The sequence below is a fragment of the Ambystoma mexicanum genome, chromosome 5q (genome assembly GCF_040938575.1).
Source record: "Ambystoma mexicanum isolate Mex_15411 chromosome 5q, UKY_AmexF1_1, whole genome shotgun sequence".
Taxonomy (NCBI): Eukaryota; Metazoa; Chordata; class Amphibia; order Caudata; family Ambystomatidae; genus Ambystoma; species Ambystoma mexicanum.
In genome coordinates this window covers 392418242-392436811 of record NC_090933.1, presented here as the reverse complement: position 1 = coordinate 392436811, position 18570 = coordinate 392418242, and the positions used below count along the sequence as shown (strand labels likewise).

At 52.4% G+C, this 18570-nt stretch overlaps 1 protein-coding gene across 1 annotated transcript in view; it reads left to right on the top strand.

The window, feature by feature from the left end:
- Nucleotides 1–18570, top strand: part of ROCK1 (Rho associated coiled-coil containing protein kinase 1) — a 3300884-nt gene that overhangs the window by 2878803 nt on the left and 403511 nt on the right. The window lies entirely within an intron of this gene.

Sequence of the window (18570 nt, the reverse complement as noted above, 5' to 3'; positions counted from 1 at the left end):
TCTGCAGCGACGACCATCAAGGCGGCCAACGCCCTGGCAATCGGAGCCCGCTACGACAGGGAGTTGTGGTTCAAGATCGCCCCTCTGTTGGACTTCCTTCCGGATGCCAAGAGGGCTGAGGCCCTGGAAATCTTGCAGGAAGGTGAGATTGCCTTGGACCACGCCATTACGGTGGCTACGCACATCGCCGACACCGGTTTCCGTCAGTTGGGCAACGGCGTTTGCCTGAGACGACGAGGACGGCTCAAGGCGACGGATTTCCGCCAGGACGTTCAGACCAAGGTTTTGGACATGCCTTTCGATGGGAACAACCTTTTTGGCAAGGCGGTTGATGAATCCCTTCAGGCGATCAAGACGGACACGGAGATGGCCCGTGCACTGGGTGTGCTCCAACAGCGACGACCGTCCTTTCGGAGCTCCGGAGGCAGACAGGGTGCCTCCAAGGGAGCCGGCAGCAGCTCCTCTACGTACCATCAAGCGGCAAGGTCTTCGTCACAGGAGGGCCTACAGGGGACGCGGCAAGTCAGGGGAATCCCGCCGTCGTCGCCAAGGTGGTCAAGGAGGCAAAGCGGCCTCCAAGCAAGATTGAACCGACGGTCTGGTCGGGCCCCCGCCGAAGCACCCCAGTGGGAGGCCAGCTGACGAAGTTCGTCGGCGTGTGGGAGTCCATCTCCACCGACGGTTGGGTGCTGGACGCTCTGGCCCTGGGCACGCCCTCGAGTTTCAGAAGAGGTGCCCCCGCATTCCTCCCGTGGCCAGGAAGGAAAATCACGTCCCTCAACTGCTGTTGGAAGTAAGGGCGATGCTCAGGAAAGGTGCCATCAAGCTCGTCCCAAAGAGGCTTCGGGGCTCCGGAGTTTACTCAAGATACTTCCTCATGAAGAAGAAGACAGGAGGATGGCGTCCCATCCTGGACCTGTGACGACTAAACAAATACATCAAGGCACAGAAGTTCCGGATGGTCACCCTCCAGCACGTGCTGGGACCGCTGGAGGAGGGCGATTTCCTGTCGTTGTTGGACTTGGAGGATGCTTACTTCCACATCCCTATTCTAAAGAGACACCGAAAGTTCCTCAGGTTCGTGGTCAAAGGGCGGCACTACCAGTTCAAGGCCCTCCCGTTCGGATTAAAATCGGCGCCCAGGGTGTTCACCAAGTGCCTAGCACCGATGGCGGCGCGGCTGCGCCTGCAGGGGATCCACGTCTACCCCTACCTGGACGACTGGCTCATACGGGCAAGGACAAGGGAGCTCGCCGTGGAACACACTGCGAAGACCGTCCAGCTGCTCACGGACCTGGGGTTCTCCATCAACTTTCCAAAATCCCACCTGGTCCCGTCGCAAGTCGCCCTGTTTCTGGGAGTACAGCTCGACGCAGTGGCGCAGCGGGCCTCACCGTCAGAGGAAAGGATAAGGACCATCCTAGGAAAGGTGCAACGTCTGCTGGCCACGGACGTGGCCAGAGTGAGGTCTATCAAGTCCCTCCTCGGAATGATGTCCTCCTGCATTTATCTGGTGCCCCTCTGCAGACTTCGGATGCGGCCCTTGCAAGAATTCCTCGACGCCCACTGGATCCAGACGACGGGCAGCTTCGAGGACAGGATCCCGCTCGACGAAGCGTTCCGTCAGGTGATACGATGGTGGGGTGTCCGCGCTCATCTGACAGCGGGAACAGGTTTCCTAGCCCCGGCCCACCAGGTGACTGTGACGACGGATGCCTCCCTGGAAGGTTGGGGAGCGCACACCGGGGGTCTCCACGCGAGAGGCCTTTGGCTCCCGGAGGAGAAGACTCTCCACATCAACATCTTGGAGCTCCGCGCAGTGTTCTGGGACCTCAGGTCCTTCCTTCCGTCCCTCAAGGCCAAGGTGGTGAGGATCTTCACCGACAACACCACCACGATGTTTTACATTCGGAAGCAGGGCGGAACCAGATCCCCTGCCCTGTCCAAGGAAGCCCAGGATCTGTGGCATTGGGCCGTCGTCCAAGGGATGTTTCTGGTACCCTTTCATCTGGCCGGGATAAAAACACCATCGCCGACTCACTCAGCAGAGAGCTGCGCTCGTGCCACAAGTGGGAACTGCGCCAGGATCAAGTGGACCGACTCTTCCGACGATGGGGCAAACCCCAGATCGATCTCTTTGCGACGGCGGCGAACTCCAAGTGCTGGAGGTTCACCAGCAGGTTTCCCCAACCGAGGAGCATGGGCGATGCTTTCTCGTTCCCCTGGGACGGCCTGTTCCTTTATGCATTCCCGCCGTTGCTGTTGCTACTCCGGCTCGTCAACCAGCTCAAGAGGTCCCGGTGCAGGATGATCCTCGTTGCACCGGTGTGGCCGAGGCAGATCTGGTTCCCGGACCTTCTGGACTTGTCAGCATCCACACCAGTCAAGCTGCCGACGGACGCAGATCTTCTCTCCAGAGAAGGAGGCGCCATTCTTCATCACGAACCACAGTCGCTGAACTTGCAGGCCTGGCTCCTGCAGCACTAGAGTTTGGAGGATACGACATCCCGGCCGACTGCAGAGAGGTTCTTGCAAAGGCCAGGGCATCCTCAACTCTCAAGTGCTGCGGACATAAATGGAAGAGGTTCTCTGTCTGGTGCCGTGCACAGAAGATTAACCCTCTGCGGATTACGGCCCCCAAGTATTGCCGTACCTACTGTCTTTGGCCAAGGCTGGCCTATCTCACGCTTCCATCAAGGTACATCTGGCTGCCGTCTCACGTTACACCAGAACTACAGGACGGGGCGTCCTTGTGGTCTCATCGTCTGGTGAAGGAATTTATGAAAGGACTGTGCTGATCATTCCCGCCGGTGAAGGCCCCTGCCCCGGCGTGGGAGCTCAACGTTGTGCTAACTAGGCTCATGGGGGCCCCATTCGAGCCAATGCATTCAGTGCTGTTGAAGTTTCTGTCATGGAAAACAGCATTCCTCGTGGCCATCACCTCTGCACGATGCGTGGGAGAGATCCAAGCCCTGTCTTGCAAGCCTCCATACTTGACTTTTCACGACACGAGGGTGGTGCTGAGGACGCACCCCTCCTTCATGCCCAAGGTGCCGTCGGACTTCCACCTCAATGAGCCCTTGGTGTTGCCAGTTTTCTTCCCGTCGCCTTCGTCGCCGGCTGAGAGGACTTTGCACTCGCTGGATGTAGCTAGAGCGCTGAAGTTCTACCTGGACCGCACAAAGAGTTTTCGGAAGACATCACAGCTGTTTGTGAACTTTGGGCCTGTGAATCAAGGGAAGGCTCTCTCGAAGACTTCCATTTCCAGATGGCTCTCCGGCTGCATCATGCACTGTCACCTGTTGGCAAACCGACCGTTGTCAGGCCGTCCGAGGGCCCATTCGGCCAGAGCGATCGCTGCTACTACGGCATTCCTGTCTGGTGTGCCTCTGCTCGACATCTGCAGGGCTGCTATGTGGAGGTCGACGCACACCTTCACGAGATTCTACTGCGTCGACCGGGATTCCAGGGAGGAGTCCAGAGTCGGCCAGGCAGTGCTGCGCAACCTGTTCGCCTAAGGTGAGCCTGGTGAGGAGGTAAGAGTTGCTTAATGTTGAGTTGTTGTATTGCTCGATATTGAGCCTTTTGCCACCTCCCGTGGTTGTGCATGTGTATACTGCTATGTATTCTTATATTCATGAGCATGTGAATCCATGCCAGACCCCATGCTGGAGAAGGAACAAGTTACTTACCTGTAACTGTTGTTCCCCAGCATGGGTCTGGCATGGATTCACATGCAAACCCTCCCTCCTACCCCTCTGCGACTCTTCACTTGGTCATACTGCCACTTCACGTGCTACCAAATCTGAGGATGGCTGCCAGGGGCGGGGCTTAGGGAGAGGGCAGTCATTTTCTGGGGGCAGTATGACCCAGAGAACAGTGATTGGTTACTACTGAGAAAGACAGATCAGAAACGAAACTGATACTGATTTTTTTCTATACCGAGGATTCCCGGCCTGACGACGGGGAAAATTCATGAGCATGTGAATCCATGCCAGACCCATGCTGGAGAACAACAGTTACAGGTAAGTAACTTGTTCCATCTTAGACTATAGGACCCACACTCCGTGTCCGGTTTGTTGGGTTTTAGGAGCGGAATGATGATCACTTCTCGTAGGGACTCTGGCAATGTGCTCGTATTAAACGCTTCATTCAGCGTTGCCAGCAGCGGGGGTAGTAATTCAGCCTTATAAGCTTTATAAAACTCACTCGGGAGTCCATCTGCCCCTGGGGCCTTATTAGTAGGCAGTAACTTGATCAATTGTCTAGGTTCTCTCTCTCTGCCTCCCCAAGCTTAGGGAGAGTAATCTCTGTCAATTCTCCTTGTATGTCTATTTCTTCACCCTCTGTAATATCTGCATAGAGTGCTTTATAGTATTCAAAAAAACATTTGTTCACTCCTTCCTGGGTATATTGCCTGTCCATCTACTTATTGTATTGCTCTAATTGTTTGTCTGGGGGTCTCCCTTTTATATAACCAGGCTGGTTTGTCTCCTTCCGCATGTTGCCTCTCCACTTATTTTTTGTAATTTAAATTACATAGCCTCTCCCAGTGGTTCCTGCATTCTGGCTGTAGTCGATATATGATCTCGGCCTCCTCAGAGGACCTTGTGCGCACTCGCATCATTGTTTCTAAACTCTTCTCGGCGTTTTGTAAGTCCCGTATTATGCCACCCTGCAGTCCCTTCGATTTCGATATCTCACCACCACTTTAAATGCCTCCCACAATGTCCCTGCCGATTCTACGCTGCTGGTATTATGTTCAAAGTACTCCTTTATCCCATTCCTCAGGTCTTCTCTAAATGCTGCATCTTTCAATGCCTCAGCCCTGAGTCTCCATGTCAGGATTCTCGCCCTGGGAGGTACGTTCTGCCATGTTACTATCAGTGGTGCGTGGTCCGAGAGGACCATGGCCTTATATTCTGTCTGTATCACTTCTCGTGTTAACTCCTGCCCGATAAATATATAATCTAATCTAGTATACAAATTTAGTGGGGCAGGATAATGTGAGTATTCCTTCTCCTGTGGGTGGTGCTTTCTCCGCACATCTACCAATTGAAAATCCTGTAACAAGGCACCCAGGGCCTTTGCTGCTGGGGTATGGCTTCCGGCCTTCCCATCCGACCAATCTATCCTTGGGTCTGGGGTGCAGTTGAAGTCCCCTCCCCATATGACTGCCCCATCCATATATGAGCTTATCTTAGTATACAAGTTCCTAAAATAGCCAGGAGTGTCTTGGTTAGGGGCATAAAAGTTAATGATGCTCACCTCTCTATTTTCCACCATCTCTTTTATCAACACCATTCTGCCATCTTTATCTATAGTGGACTGCAGTAGCTTAAATCGGACATGTGGTGCTACCCATGTTATGACTCCTCTGGCGTACGCTGACTAAGTCGCTCCCACAGTTGTCCCTTTCCATTTGGTTGTTACCACCCCTGCTTCTCCTTGGTCAGATGAGTTTCCTGGAGCAGTGCGATATCTATTTTCTTCTGTCTCCTCCCATCTCTGCCCCCACCCTTCTCCTCTTACTTTGTGGCTTATGTTTGTAGGCTCGCTCCCTTTTAACTCCCCAAACTCCCACCCCTCCCCCCCTTTAAACCCGACTGTCCCTCCACCAACCACCCTACCCATCCCCAACTGTTGCCCAGCTCCATCCCTGGATCTCGGGCTACCCCGCATCTAGTCCTTTTCTCAGCTCCGCCAGTAATTGGAACACAGCAGGGGGAGACTGCTCTACTGGTATCCCGACTAAACGAACTACTGGGGGTAATAACGCGTTCCCTCCATGTCTCCTGCACTAGTACCACAGTTTACTACGCACTTGTACTTCGTATGCCCTTCTGTGACCATATCACTTATACAACCCATATTACATTTTATATTTTAGACCAGAGGTCCATATCATAGGTATATATAGAGTTCAGTATCCCCACTTTCTTTTACATTTACCACATGTCCACTTGGCTAGCATTACTGCTTGGAAATATTGCAGATTCCCTTATCCCAGTATACATATACTTTATCTCCCATACAACCTTTCCTCTCAATCAGGACAGTCTACATTATAGTCTAGTCCCAAAGTCCACCTCTGTATAATGTTCATTGCTTTGTAACATCTACCCATACAACAGCACAGCCATGGAGCCCCAGATTCACTTATGCATTCCGCTCTCCATCTGGTTATCCGCTCCCGCTGGTCTGTTCCTTGCGTCCAACCATGCCGTCACGCCCTCTGGAGTCTCAAAAAACGGGGCTTGTTCATATGAAACACAATTACGTCATGCAGCTGCCAGTCTTAACTCTGGCATTACCCGTCAATGTTTGTTTCATCAGTGGCCCCACTGTCCGCAGTCCCGGCTCTGCAGGAACTCCCATTCACTCCTGTTGGCGCTTATCCGCCTGGTCATCTGCATCCGCTGGGCAGTTAATCGTGTCAAGCCATGTTGTTACCTCCTCCGAGGTGTTGAAAAAGCGTGCTTTACCTTTGTGTAGCACTTTGAGCTTGGTGGGGTCCAACATGTACTTAAATCCGGCTGCACTCAACCTTCTCATCACCGACACGTAGCTCAGCCGTTGACTCTGTACCAGGAAGGTCTAATCCGGGTACGCTGTGATGTTTGCCGATGCTCTGCTTATAGTCCCTCCTTTCTTCTCCCTGTCCTTCAGAATGTTTGCGATGATTGGCAGCAGAGGGGCCCCCGATGGCAGCCTTCTGGTCTGGTCCGTGCCTATTTCCTGAAGCAACATATTCTCTATATAGTTTGTTTGGTCCGGGTTTTCGACTCCTTCCGGCAGTCCCACAATGCACACGTTATTTCGGCGTGCATGTCCTTCTACTTCCTCCGCTCTGTTCTCCAGGTTGCGCACTTGTTGCTGTAATGTGTGGACTTCCTTGGCGTTTGCAGCGCAGGTGGGCGTGTTTGCTTTCACCTCTTTCTCTAACCCTCCTGTGCGTTCGGATATCGCCCTGACATCTTGTCTAAGGAGGTTGACGTCCACACTAACGGCCTCTATTTTGTACTCTACCGCCGTTTTCAATTCTGCAATGGCGCCGTCAATCTTGGATCCCCACGACGCCTTCAGATCTGCAATAGCTTATAGGATCTATTGATCATCACACGCTGGGGTTGCCTCTCCTTGTGCGTGTCACTCTGGAGTCTTTGTGTCGACTGTCGCGTGGGTGGATTCGGCAAAAATCTCTATTGGCTGCTGTTTCACCTTCGGTTTGTTCGATTTAGACGCCATTTTGCTCCTCTGCGTGTCCCTAGCTGATTATTATGGTCTGCATTGTTAGGGAGAATTCTCTTATAAGGCTAATTTCCCAAACCTAGTGAGTCCCCCAGCAGCTTTGCTGGATTTTTGGGGTTTGTTTTTTTCTCCTGCTAAGAGTGAGACTCTTTTACTCCCACTCTTAGGCATGATTTGAGGTATGTCTTTGACTTGTTATGGGCTATGGGGTTCCTTTTTACTCCATAGGGTATCATCTGTTTTTATGTATGTGTGGTACACAGCACCCTCAGTGCAGTACCACAGGGGTGTCACAGTGACCCCCAAACATACACGCCATATCCTGGGACTGACTGTCTCCCAGGGCATGTAAAGTCACCATTGGCTTTACTAGTCCAAAATTGTGAACAGAACCGGTACAAACCATCATATTGTGGAAGTACTGGTAAGGGGTAATTCGATTGCCCCTCGGTCTGTTTTCGAGGGGGCACTGTCCCGTCCCCCCTCGTCGAGTTTCTGGCTGGTGCCAGTGGTTACCAAGCAAAATATTCCACCGGAATATTCTCTATGGGATTTTCCCATTGTTCGAGGCTACCAACTTTAATTCTTTAATTCCTATAGCCTCGAACATACCGCCGGGTTATTTATTTAATATTAATTCACCGGTTGGTATTTTTTGCCAGAACTCTATTCTAAAATGGCGTTTGTGTTCTCTTCTGTGACTCCAACCCAAGTCGAGCCCTTTGTTCCACTTTTTGGCGGGCTTCTCCACAGAAGCCCTCCAGAAGTGCTGCCACTCTGTCTGGGTACCAAAGAGAGTGTCAGAGGGGGTTTAGGCACCCTGGACTGAGTTACCTTGGTAACTCAAGTCGCACTCTTGTGTGATTGGCCCAAGTGGTGAGCCGGCTCACCACTTAGCATGTTTGATTGACAGCTAGGCTGAATGAATGGGGGTTTCTTGCATAAAAGCAGGGCTTTTGGGACTGGAACTTCAGAAGTCGCCACAGGACCTGAAAGATCCGAAGAGGGAGAAGCTGAGCCAACCTGCAACGACGACCCCACCGGTGGAGCCCTGCTGAACCGTCTCACCACTTCCCGACGACAGAGGAAATCTTCTTGCCGGAGAGTCTCTTCCCCTTGAGCTGGTGGGGACAACCAGTTCGCTTTCCTTTTCGCCTACCAGGACGTCTAGTGGTCGAATTGCCCGTGCCAAGCACTCCGGCAACCGGATAGCCACTTAACACTGAACCGCGAAAGAAAGGACCGCTCCTTTGAATCGAGAAACTCTGCGGCTGGTTTCTTCCCTGGCAGCACAATGACCTCCTGTTTTCCTCCCCGACGAGATCTTCTCTTCTGCTGGACGAAGCACCCACTCACAACCGCTGGCAGGAATAACTGCCCCCGCTGGAGTGTTCTCACCATTTCAAGGTACTGTGTCCGCCTGGCCTCCATTTCTATAGATTGCTACAAGGTGACAGTAAATCCTTAACCTTCAAGACTGCACTGGCCTCTTGACCATCTAACTGGTCCCTTTCTTTTGGTCTAACTCCTTTGTGAACCTTTTCAAGACTTTTGTGCACTTTTCAACCGTGTGACCTTGGATACATTTCGTTCGGATACTCTTAAAGTGGGTCCGGCTTTCTGAACTCTAACTGCACGGTTTTATTCTGCCTTCCTCTCTTGCTGTGTTCTTGTAAAGGTGTTGGGATCTGTTTTCATTTATGCGCTGCATTTTTCTCCCTTTTAAAACGAATTATTAGAGTTCCATATGCCTTAAGCGCTCACCGCTGTCTGAAAATAAGTGGTGCTTTACATAAGACTTGTCTAATATTCTTTTAAGGGAGTGTATATACTTTAGTGACTGTGTTTTTGAACTTGCTTGATATTAGTGCCAGTGTGTTTTCATAGGTGTGTTTTTAAATAAATAATTATATATCTCTTACACCAAAGCTCTGTCAGTGTTTGCTTGTTCTACTGTGTCTACCGGTCCTATTGTGTATGCTCTGTATACTGCCTAACTCTTCTTGAGAGAAGACTGCTCAGCCACAGCTACCAGGTAAATCTGGGTGGTGCAGACTGCTACCAATTGGGTTTACTGCTAACTCCTGTAGTCCGAAACTTTTTGCAGTGGTCCCTAAGGGAACTGCACAGGTTTCTGCCTAACACTGAGTAGTTGGATAAAACATTTTGCTGTTGCTCTTTTGTGAGATGGGGTAAAAGGTTTTTCTTTGGCGATCTCGTCAATTGTTGTTGTGATTCAGTTGTGAAGTAGATCTATTTTTTTGTCCTGGTCAGCTTCATCCATAGTTGTTGGTTGCGGTTTGCTGATCTCCAATAGTTCAGTTAAATTGGAGTTTTTGATGGTTCTCCAGTTTCTTTTCATGATGATAGGTGACTGGCTTGCCCTGTTGCTTGTTTAATGGAGTGGGCAGTGTGATTACGAAGGAAATGATGAGGTGGTCGCTCCATATAATCTGGATTGGTGGCGCAGTCGTAATAAGTTTTTTGTTGTCGAAGATTGCGTCTAGTGTATGTCCAGCCGTGTGGGTTGCTCCTTTGACCCGTTGATGTAGATTAATTGTTGCTAGTTCGCTGGCTAGAGATTTTTGTGCGGTTGTGGTTTCTTCATCGTACCAGATGTTTAAGTCTCAGAGGATAATTAGGAGATTGTCCTCGATGGCTAGGTTGGGGATTGCTTCCGTGAAGGCGTCTACGAAGGTTGCATCGTAAGTTGGTGGTCTGTATACCAGTATGAATTTCAGATTTGTTCTGGGGTTTGTTGATAAGCGGAGGATTAGAGATTCGCATCTATTGATTTTTAATGGGTCTTCCAGTTTAATTTCCAGGTTCTCCTTGTGGATTATTGCCAGTCCACCACCTTGATTGGTTTTTCTGTTTGCTTGGGCGCATTTGAAGTTATCAATTGTTGAGCGTGATCTTGTACTTGTCCTCTAACCATGTTTCAGTTACGAATAGGATGTCAATACCTCAGTCACTCAGGAGGTCGTAGATATTGGTGGCATGTTTTGACATTGACCTTGCATTGATAAGATTGCAGTGGATCTTTTTGGTATGGTTTGGTTTATTTGTTGTCTGTTTTGATTTGGGAGTGTTCAATTGGGGTGTTTCTATGTTGACGCTGGTTGGTTGAGGTTCCGTGGATGTTGCTTCATCACTGAATGGGTCTGTTAGATTGATATTTGGGTTGTTGACTTATAGTGCTGCATCGTCTCCTGTCATTTAATGTGACTATTGATATCGCCCTTCTGCTCTTGTGATATATGGAATAAGGAGATTCATATCATCCCATTCTCTTCTTGGGTCCTTTTGTTCCATTGTTCAAGGGGGGTTATTTGCCTGTCTGGAGATGTCAGTGTCGTTGAGGTATTTAGGTTCTGTGTTTGTTGCGAGGTACAGTGTAAGGTATAAGTATTTTTCTCTTACGATGTTTGTTCCATTGAATGTAGTATTTGGCGGGGTTTGTTCTGTATTGAAGGCGGCTTCTACTGGAGGCGGTTGAGTTTGTGTATCCGTATTAGTTGTTCCATGTACCTGCTCTCTGTGTCGGCATCCAATTCTGCGTCAGGGCATTTTCGGTTCTCAGTTGTAGGGGTTCGGTCTGGGCAATGAGTTTACAGGCGCAGTTGCCTAACTGTGTTGTGCCTTGTGCTAAGCTAACGTTGAGTTTTATTCTCTTATGTTGCATTCTGTCAATGCTCTCCGAGGGCGTCTGTCCGATCAGTCGGTTGGGTTAGGATGTTCCTCTTACTATAGAAGGGCTGTCCAAGGGAGTGCTAGGCATTGGACACAGTGCACGGCTGGTTATGGGGGGCTATGGGGTGCAGGTTAACTAGCGTAGTGATTATGGTTGTGATTACTAGCTTTTAGTGACTGCTGGGTGTTTGAGTCGGGGGGCCTAGGACTAGATTATGGCACGTACTGATAGAATACCCAGAGGTTTGAGATGACAAGATAGAGGGAAGCCTAGGTTTCGCAGGAGGTTCACAATGAGATGGTACTAGATGTGGGATATCAGAGGGTGGGAGAAGTATATAGGTTTCAGCAGATGCCAAGCACTAATTAAGCACCTTGATTCCTGACACCTGGACGGCAGCAGAGTGGCCCAGGTTTTACAGAGTGGCAGGTAGTAATAAAACACCTAGATTTGAGACAGTTAGATGATGGGAGAAAGGCAGTAATTGAACACCTAGATTTGAGACATCTAGATAATGGGAGACAGTCCTAGGTTTCACAGAATGGCAGGTAGTAATTAAAACACCTCGATTTGAGACACCTAGATAATGGGAGAAAGACCGTTAACATAAACTCTGTTAATACATTTTTTTAAATGACAGTCAAATATGATAACCTTAACTCGCCCATATACTTCAAAGCATACAATATTCCCATAAAATTATAACAATTTCACACATAAAGAAATTCTATGAAATGGAAAATCCTTGAAAAGTACATTAAATGTAGACCTATAACATATGTTAATAGAAAGTATCAAATATTTAAAAATGACAAAATCATAAACTTCTACACAAGCAAAATTCCTCCTAAAAAGCAATTGAAATGCACACTATATAAAAAAATAAATCTACAACAACAAAATATGCAAAAGCATTAGAGTGTCATACTTTACATATAAAGCACTCTCAATTAATGTACATGTTATCATGGTAAATACATATACTCTCCTGTTCCCTTTCCTCCATACTGCATGGACGTCCCTCGCTAGGGATGGGAGACAGAACCTTTCTCACCAGAAAAAAACCTTCTTCCTCTTTAAATTTAGAGGCGCTCGGGTGCAGCCGTCTGAGCATGCGCTTCCCTGACTCCACCCACCATGCCACACCTCAGTCCCCTTTTCCACATGCATGCGCTTCCCTGACTCCGCCCACCGGCGCCACACCTCAGTCCCCTTTTCCACGTCGACGGGAACAGGCCGATTTCACCAGCGCTCCTGGGTTTGGCTTCGGCCATGTAATTCCACCCGCTCTTCCCCGGATACTTTCTTTGGTCTTTTTGTCTTCTTTTATCAATCAGGTACTCAGTCCTCTGGCACCACCCTCCTCCCCGGCGCATGCTGACTTCAGCAGGCTTCAGCAGGTGTCCGGCCTCTGCTGCCTTGGCACCGACTATGGATGGAAGGGTTGTACGCACTTTCTTAGTGTTCTCTGAAGAACAGACTAGCTAGGTGGAGGGAGCTCTTTGAGAAGTCGCTTCCAGAGGACTTGAAGGACTTCGTCAGACATAAGTCAAGGCCCAAGGTAGGGCTGCATTTTTCCAACACACCCTGCAAAGGTGACTCCTTCCCAAGGAATGGCCAGAGCGGGAGGAACCTCTGAAGTTCTCACACCTGCATGGGTACCGAGGCTGGCTCAGCTACCTGCTGCCCGGTCGAGGAGTCAGTAGATCCTTCCGCACACATTGCTGAGGGACTGCACCGTTTGTTTACTGGGTGTATACCCGAGGGGCTACGCCCTTGTACCGGCAGCATGGCCGAGGGGGTGCCTGCACGCAGCACTACCGTCAGCTCTGCCAAGGGGCGACACGCCTACTGCGTCTCGACCTGAGGTGCAGGGTAGGCCTCATGCTCCACCGTCAGGAGTTCGGGAAGAGGCTGTGCCCAGTGAGCTAAGCACCACGACTTCGGCATGTGGCATGCAGCTCGACAAGATGGCCACCACGCCAGACAACATGGCTGCTCGTCTTATACCGCCCAGAGGAACGGCGCAGATGGAAGAACGAGTCACAAGGTGGGACAGGTGTCAACCAGGTACGTGGCCTACAGCTTATCCGTCAGCAGCGCAAGGCGGGTTTCCTCTGCAACCAACTATTCAGAATACGCACCAGCCCAAGCGGCCACCCGCTATCCCGTCAATCTCAGCTTCCACCCCATCGGCCTGCGAGGACAGGTTCTTGGAAAAGTTCCTCACACAATCTCCTCAGATGCGGGCCATCCTCAAGGATGTTATCGGGGACATGCTCCCTTCGGCCCCTCTTCCCACTCCCATAGTCATTCCTCCAGGCCCCCGGTGCAGCCCCCGCTGCCCATGCCGGCTTCTTCAATTTCAGCTCCCCTGCCTCCTACAGTTCAGGCGGTTCCGTACCAGCCTCCGCTGCAGCCTCCGTCTCCGGTCTCCACACCTCAGCCCTCGGCGCCCAGCACTCCTCCACCTGCACCGGACCAGCCGGACACCCAGGGAGGACACAGACGAGGAAGAAGACCCCGACAGACCATCGTCAGCCAAGGCCTTCCACGAACAACTTGCAGGGCTGGCAGAGTACCTGGGCCTTCCTCAACCCCAAGGCGAACAACCAGAGGCAGGAGTACTCGCCAAGGTCCTCACTCTACGCCCCATGGCTATAACGGGATCCTGATGCAGAAGGACGTTGTCGCCTTGGCCAAAAAGGGGTGGCTCAACCCCCAATCTGTCCAGCCAATCCATCAACGCCTGGAAGCCACATACAGGCAAATGGAGGGGGATACACTCTAGCTGTCGGCCCACCATCAACCACACTCTGATGATTGCCGCAGCGTCCACTCTACTCAACGCCGCAGTTGTCCTCGGCCACCTCGTCCTTGATGGTGCTAGGCAAGGAGGGGAAGAAGCTTTATTCCAACGCTTCTCTGCATCTTCGTCAAGTCAACGAGAATGCCATGCTGGTAGCTGTTAACCAGAGGCTTTGTGGGAAATAGCCAACTTCCTTCCAGAACTTCCGGTGCAGAGCTGGTCACATTTCAAGGCGGGACTGGCAGAGGCTAAAATAGTGGAACAAGACATCATGGAGTCCACCGTGGCCCACATTGACACCTCTGGCCGGGCCATATGCATCGCCATGGACACGAGAAGGATTGCCTGGCTTTGGGCTACTAAATTTAACCCAGACGTCCAGGAACGCATATTGGACCTTTCATTTGAGGGTGATTACCTTTTTCAATCCACCACCTATGAGGAGCTAGATAAAAAGAAAAACAATTTGCTAACCACAAAGTCTTTATCCTTACGAAGGCTACTCCCAAGTAGGGATGTAACGGTATAACGTTAAAGATACCGTGAACAACTTAATTGAACAATAATAACCGTCACGTTGTTTCGAGGGGATTGGGTCCTCCGATGTATTCCATATCTATGACATGTAATCACCACAGCTGTGCTGCTTCGGAAACTTTTTCGGCGTCTGCGTCCTGCGTCGATGACGTCGATGCGCCGCCGTCGAGGACCTCCTCCGACGTCCGACATCATCCGATGTGATAAGTAGGACGCACGACGCCCATAGCCTCAGTTCCGTTTTTTCCGCGAACGTGTTGCTTCGTGTTTCTCGGTTCTAAGCCTCGACTCTTTGGAGTTGTTCTTTCTGGTTTTTCGAACCTGTTCATTTGTGAATTTCCTTCGGCGATGTCTTCCACTTCGTCTTCAACCCCGCGTCCGGGCTTTAAGAAGTGCGGGGAGTGTGGGTCCAAGATGTCGGTGACTGACTCGCACGACGCCTGCCTCTGGTGCCTCGGGGAGGCCCACGACACGGATGACTGTATCGACTGCCAGTCGCTCACGTCCAAAGCCTTACGCGAACGTATGAAGAAGTTGTCGGTAGGTCGGGTATCCAAGCCCCGGAAGTCGAAGTCTGCGGGGCTTTCGACGGATGATTCGAGGGGTGACTCTGCGCGTCATCGTCGGAAGTCTCGTCGGTCTTCTTCTAGGAGTGGGTCTCGCCACTCCTTGGCCTCTTCGAGGCATTCTCGGAAGCGCCGTCACCGGTCGCCTTCCAGGTCCTCTTCCGAGGATTCTGCACGGCACGTTGGTTACCCCACCAGCCGTGCGACGCCGGAGGAATGGGCTTCCTTCGGGAAGAAAATGTTGGCGATTCTTGAGTCGCAGGGTACTCAGCCGTCCGCGCCCCCGAGTGGGGTCGGCCGTGTGAGGTCGAGAGACGCCGCTCGCAAGAGTGGTCGGCACGAGTCACGGGAGCGGTCCCGTTCGGACAAGGAGGCTCGTTCTCGCCGTACCCGTTCCAGGTCCCGGTCCTCGACGCGTTCGAGACCGTGTGCTCCTGTGAAGTCTTCGAGGAAGACATCGACGTCTGAGGCGTCGAGGGCGTCGACAGGCTTTCTCGAGGCTCCGGCTTCGAGGGCCTCGTCGACGCCGTCGACGATCAGGTCGTCGAGGGACACGCTCGGGGCTCCGGCTTCGAGGGCTGTGTCGACGCCGCCGATACTGGAGGCGCTGCATCTGACGTCGACGCCGATTTCCTCGGCGTCGACGCCGGTTTTCTCGGCGTCGGCGCCGATTCGCTCGACGCCATTGACGCCTTTCGTGTCGGAGGTGCCCCGTGTCACGGGTGTACCCCTAGGAAGGCTCTGGTTAAGAGCAAGCACTCTCGGGTGCCTTTTCGCCACCTGGAATATATTTCGGAGGCGGATGAGGATTCTGATGGCCTGGTTCCTAGTCTGGTGCCGGATGAAATTGTCTCGGGCCATAGTCAGTTTGACGACTTGAGGCAGTCACTGCATGATGCCAGTGGACTGGACACCTCTCCGGAGGTGGAATTTTGTAGGCCTGAGCCTGGCTCCCATGCCGATTCCTCGTACCGGCGCCTTATGGCTAGGGTGTCTGAGTATCTAGGATGGTCTGCTCCCCCAGGGGAGTTTGTGCAGGATGATCTGACGGACATCCTTGATGTTGGTCCCCCAACTGACCCGGTACTGCCGTTCCATATGGCTTTACAGAGAAGGGTGGCAGCGGCTTGGACTGCTCCGGAGAGTCTCCCGGCGGTGGGCAGATCCTTGTCGCGTAAATACCGTCCAGCCAGTAGCGACCCCTGCTACTTGACCAGGCACCCCACTCCGGAAAGTTTGGTGGTGCAGGCGGCCACGGCCCCGGCAAAGCAGGCGTCGTACCCTACCATCCCTCCTGATAGGGACGACAAACGTTTTGATGGCTGGGCGAAGAAAGTGTTTTCTTCTGGTGGTATGGCGCTTCAGGCGGCCAACTCCATTTGTGCCTTGTCACGTTTCACGCACACTCTGTGGAACTGTGTTGCGTTAGCGGCTGAACATATTCCCGAAGGGGATGAACGGGATGGTTTCCTTGCTATGGTCCAGGATGGTAAGGATGCCATGTGTGAGTCCGTTCAGTCGGGTCTGGACTTGGCTGAATGCGTCAGTAGGTCCATGGCGGCGAGCACCGTGATACGCAGGTTTGCGTGGTTGCGGAAGTCGGGGTTTGCTCCTGATGTGCAGTCCCGGCTCCTCAACATGCCCTTTGATGGTGAACACCTTTTTGGCAGCAAGGCTGACGAGAGCCTTGAGAGGTTGCAGACCTCAAAAGCTGCAGCGAAGTCGTTGGGCGTTGCAGTTCGCCAACCTCCGCCTTTTCGTCCTAGGGGACAGCAGTGGAGGGGTGGTTCCTTTCGCTATTACTCATCCTTCAGTAAAGCGAGAGGAGCTGGCAGTCAAAGAGGCCATCGCAGGGGTACCAGAGGTGGACGACAGGGTACCCGTGGTGCCAAGGCCGCTCGGGCAGTTGCCTCTTTGCCCTCAGGTAACGCCACAGCCGCTCCCACTCTGTCGTGAGGCCATGTCCCATGGTTCGCCGGTTGGGGGAAGGCTGGCGCAGCATCTTGTAGAGTGGCAAGCCATTACTTCAGATGTGTGGGTTCTGGAGATCATAACCCACGGCTACTGTCTTCCTTTTCGGCACAGGCCTCGCGACAATCCACCGGGGAACCTCTCTTTGCAGAGTCCGGATCCGCTCCTTGCTCAGGAAATTCAAGCCCTGCTGGAGAAAGGCGCCATAGAACTGGTGCCTGTAGCGGAGAGGAACAAGGGATGGTATTCCCCTTATTTTTTGGTTTCGAAGAAAGACGGGGGATTGAGACCCATCATGGACTTGCGCGATTTGAACAATCTCCTCAGGAAGGACAAGTTCAAGATGGTTACTCTCTCTCAAGTCCTCCAGGCCCTTCAGCTTCAGGACTGGTTGGTGTCACTCGACCTCAAGGATGCTTACTTCCATGTGCCGATCCATCCCAAGCACAGGAAGTACCTGAGGTTCGCGGTTGGCGACTCGCACTTTCAGTTTCGGGTCCTGCCGTTCGGATTGACCTCGGCCCCGAGGGTTTTCACCAAGCTCATGGTGGTGGTGGCAGCGCATCTCAGGCAAGGGGGGATTCACGTCTACCCCTACCTGGACGATTGGTTGATCAGGGGGAGCTCTCCCGAGCAAGTCCTGGATCATCTATCGATCACCTGCCACTCCCTTCACAGGCTGGGCTTCTCCCTCAATTTAAAGAAGTCCCATTTGACGCCAACACAGCGGCTCCAGTACATCGGAGCAGTGCTCGACACTTCCCTGGGGCAGTGTTTTCCTCCCCAGGTGAGGGCTCTTCACATTCAGCAGATGGTGCACAAGTTTCAGCATGCCCAGACGCTCCCAGCGTTCGAGTTCTTGAGGTTGCTCGGCCTCATGGCATCCTGCATTCTTCTGGTGCCAGAGGCTCGCCTGCGGATGAGATCTTTGCAGTGGGCACTCAAGACGCAATGGTCGCAGTCCTCCGGCAGGATGTCGGACCCGGTTCAGGTGCCGCCCTCGGTCGCCCGGGACCTTCTGTGGTGGGCCGTCGAAGGCAACTTGATGAAGGGGGCTCCATTTTGGCTTCCCTGGCCGGAGGTTTCGATCGTGACGGATGCATCCCTCACGGGATGGGGAGCTCATGCCAACGGGCTGACAGTCAGCGGTCGTTGGTCTCCGTCGGAGTCCAGACTCCATATCAATCTGTTGGAGCTGAGGGCCGTCAGCCTAGCCCTGAAGGCTTTTCTGCCATCTGTGCGAGGGAAGAATGTCCTGATCCTGACGGACAACACAGTGGCCATGCACTACCTCAACAAAAGGGGGGGGCAGGGTCACTTCCTCTGTGCAGAGAGGCGATGCAGCTCGAGTTCTGGGCCATCCAGCAGGAAGTTTCGATCTCGGCAGTTCATCTGGCCGGTGCCAAAAACGTGACGGCGGACGCTCTGAGCAGGCAGAGCGCGATCTCTCACGAGTGGGAGTTGGCTCAGGAGATTCTCCTGGAGATCTTCGCCCTTTGGGGGACCCCTCAAGTGGATCTCTTCGCCTCCAGTGTCAACCGGAAGTGCGAAAGGTTTTGCTCGCGGGAATTTCCTCCAGAAGGAGCCTTAGGAGACGCGTTGGTGGTGGAGTGGTCATTCCCGCTGCTGTACGCGTTTCCTCCAGTCCCCGTCATCCCGCAAGTGCTGCGGAGGTTACGGAAGTTCGGTTCCCGGATGATCCTCATTGCCCCGGCGTGGGCTCGGAGGACGTGGTACCCGGA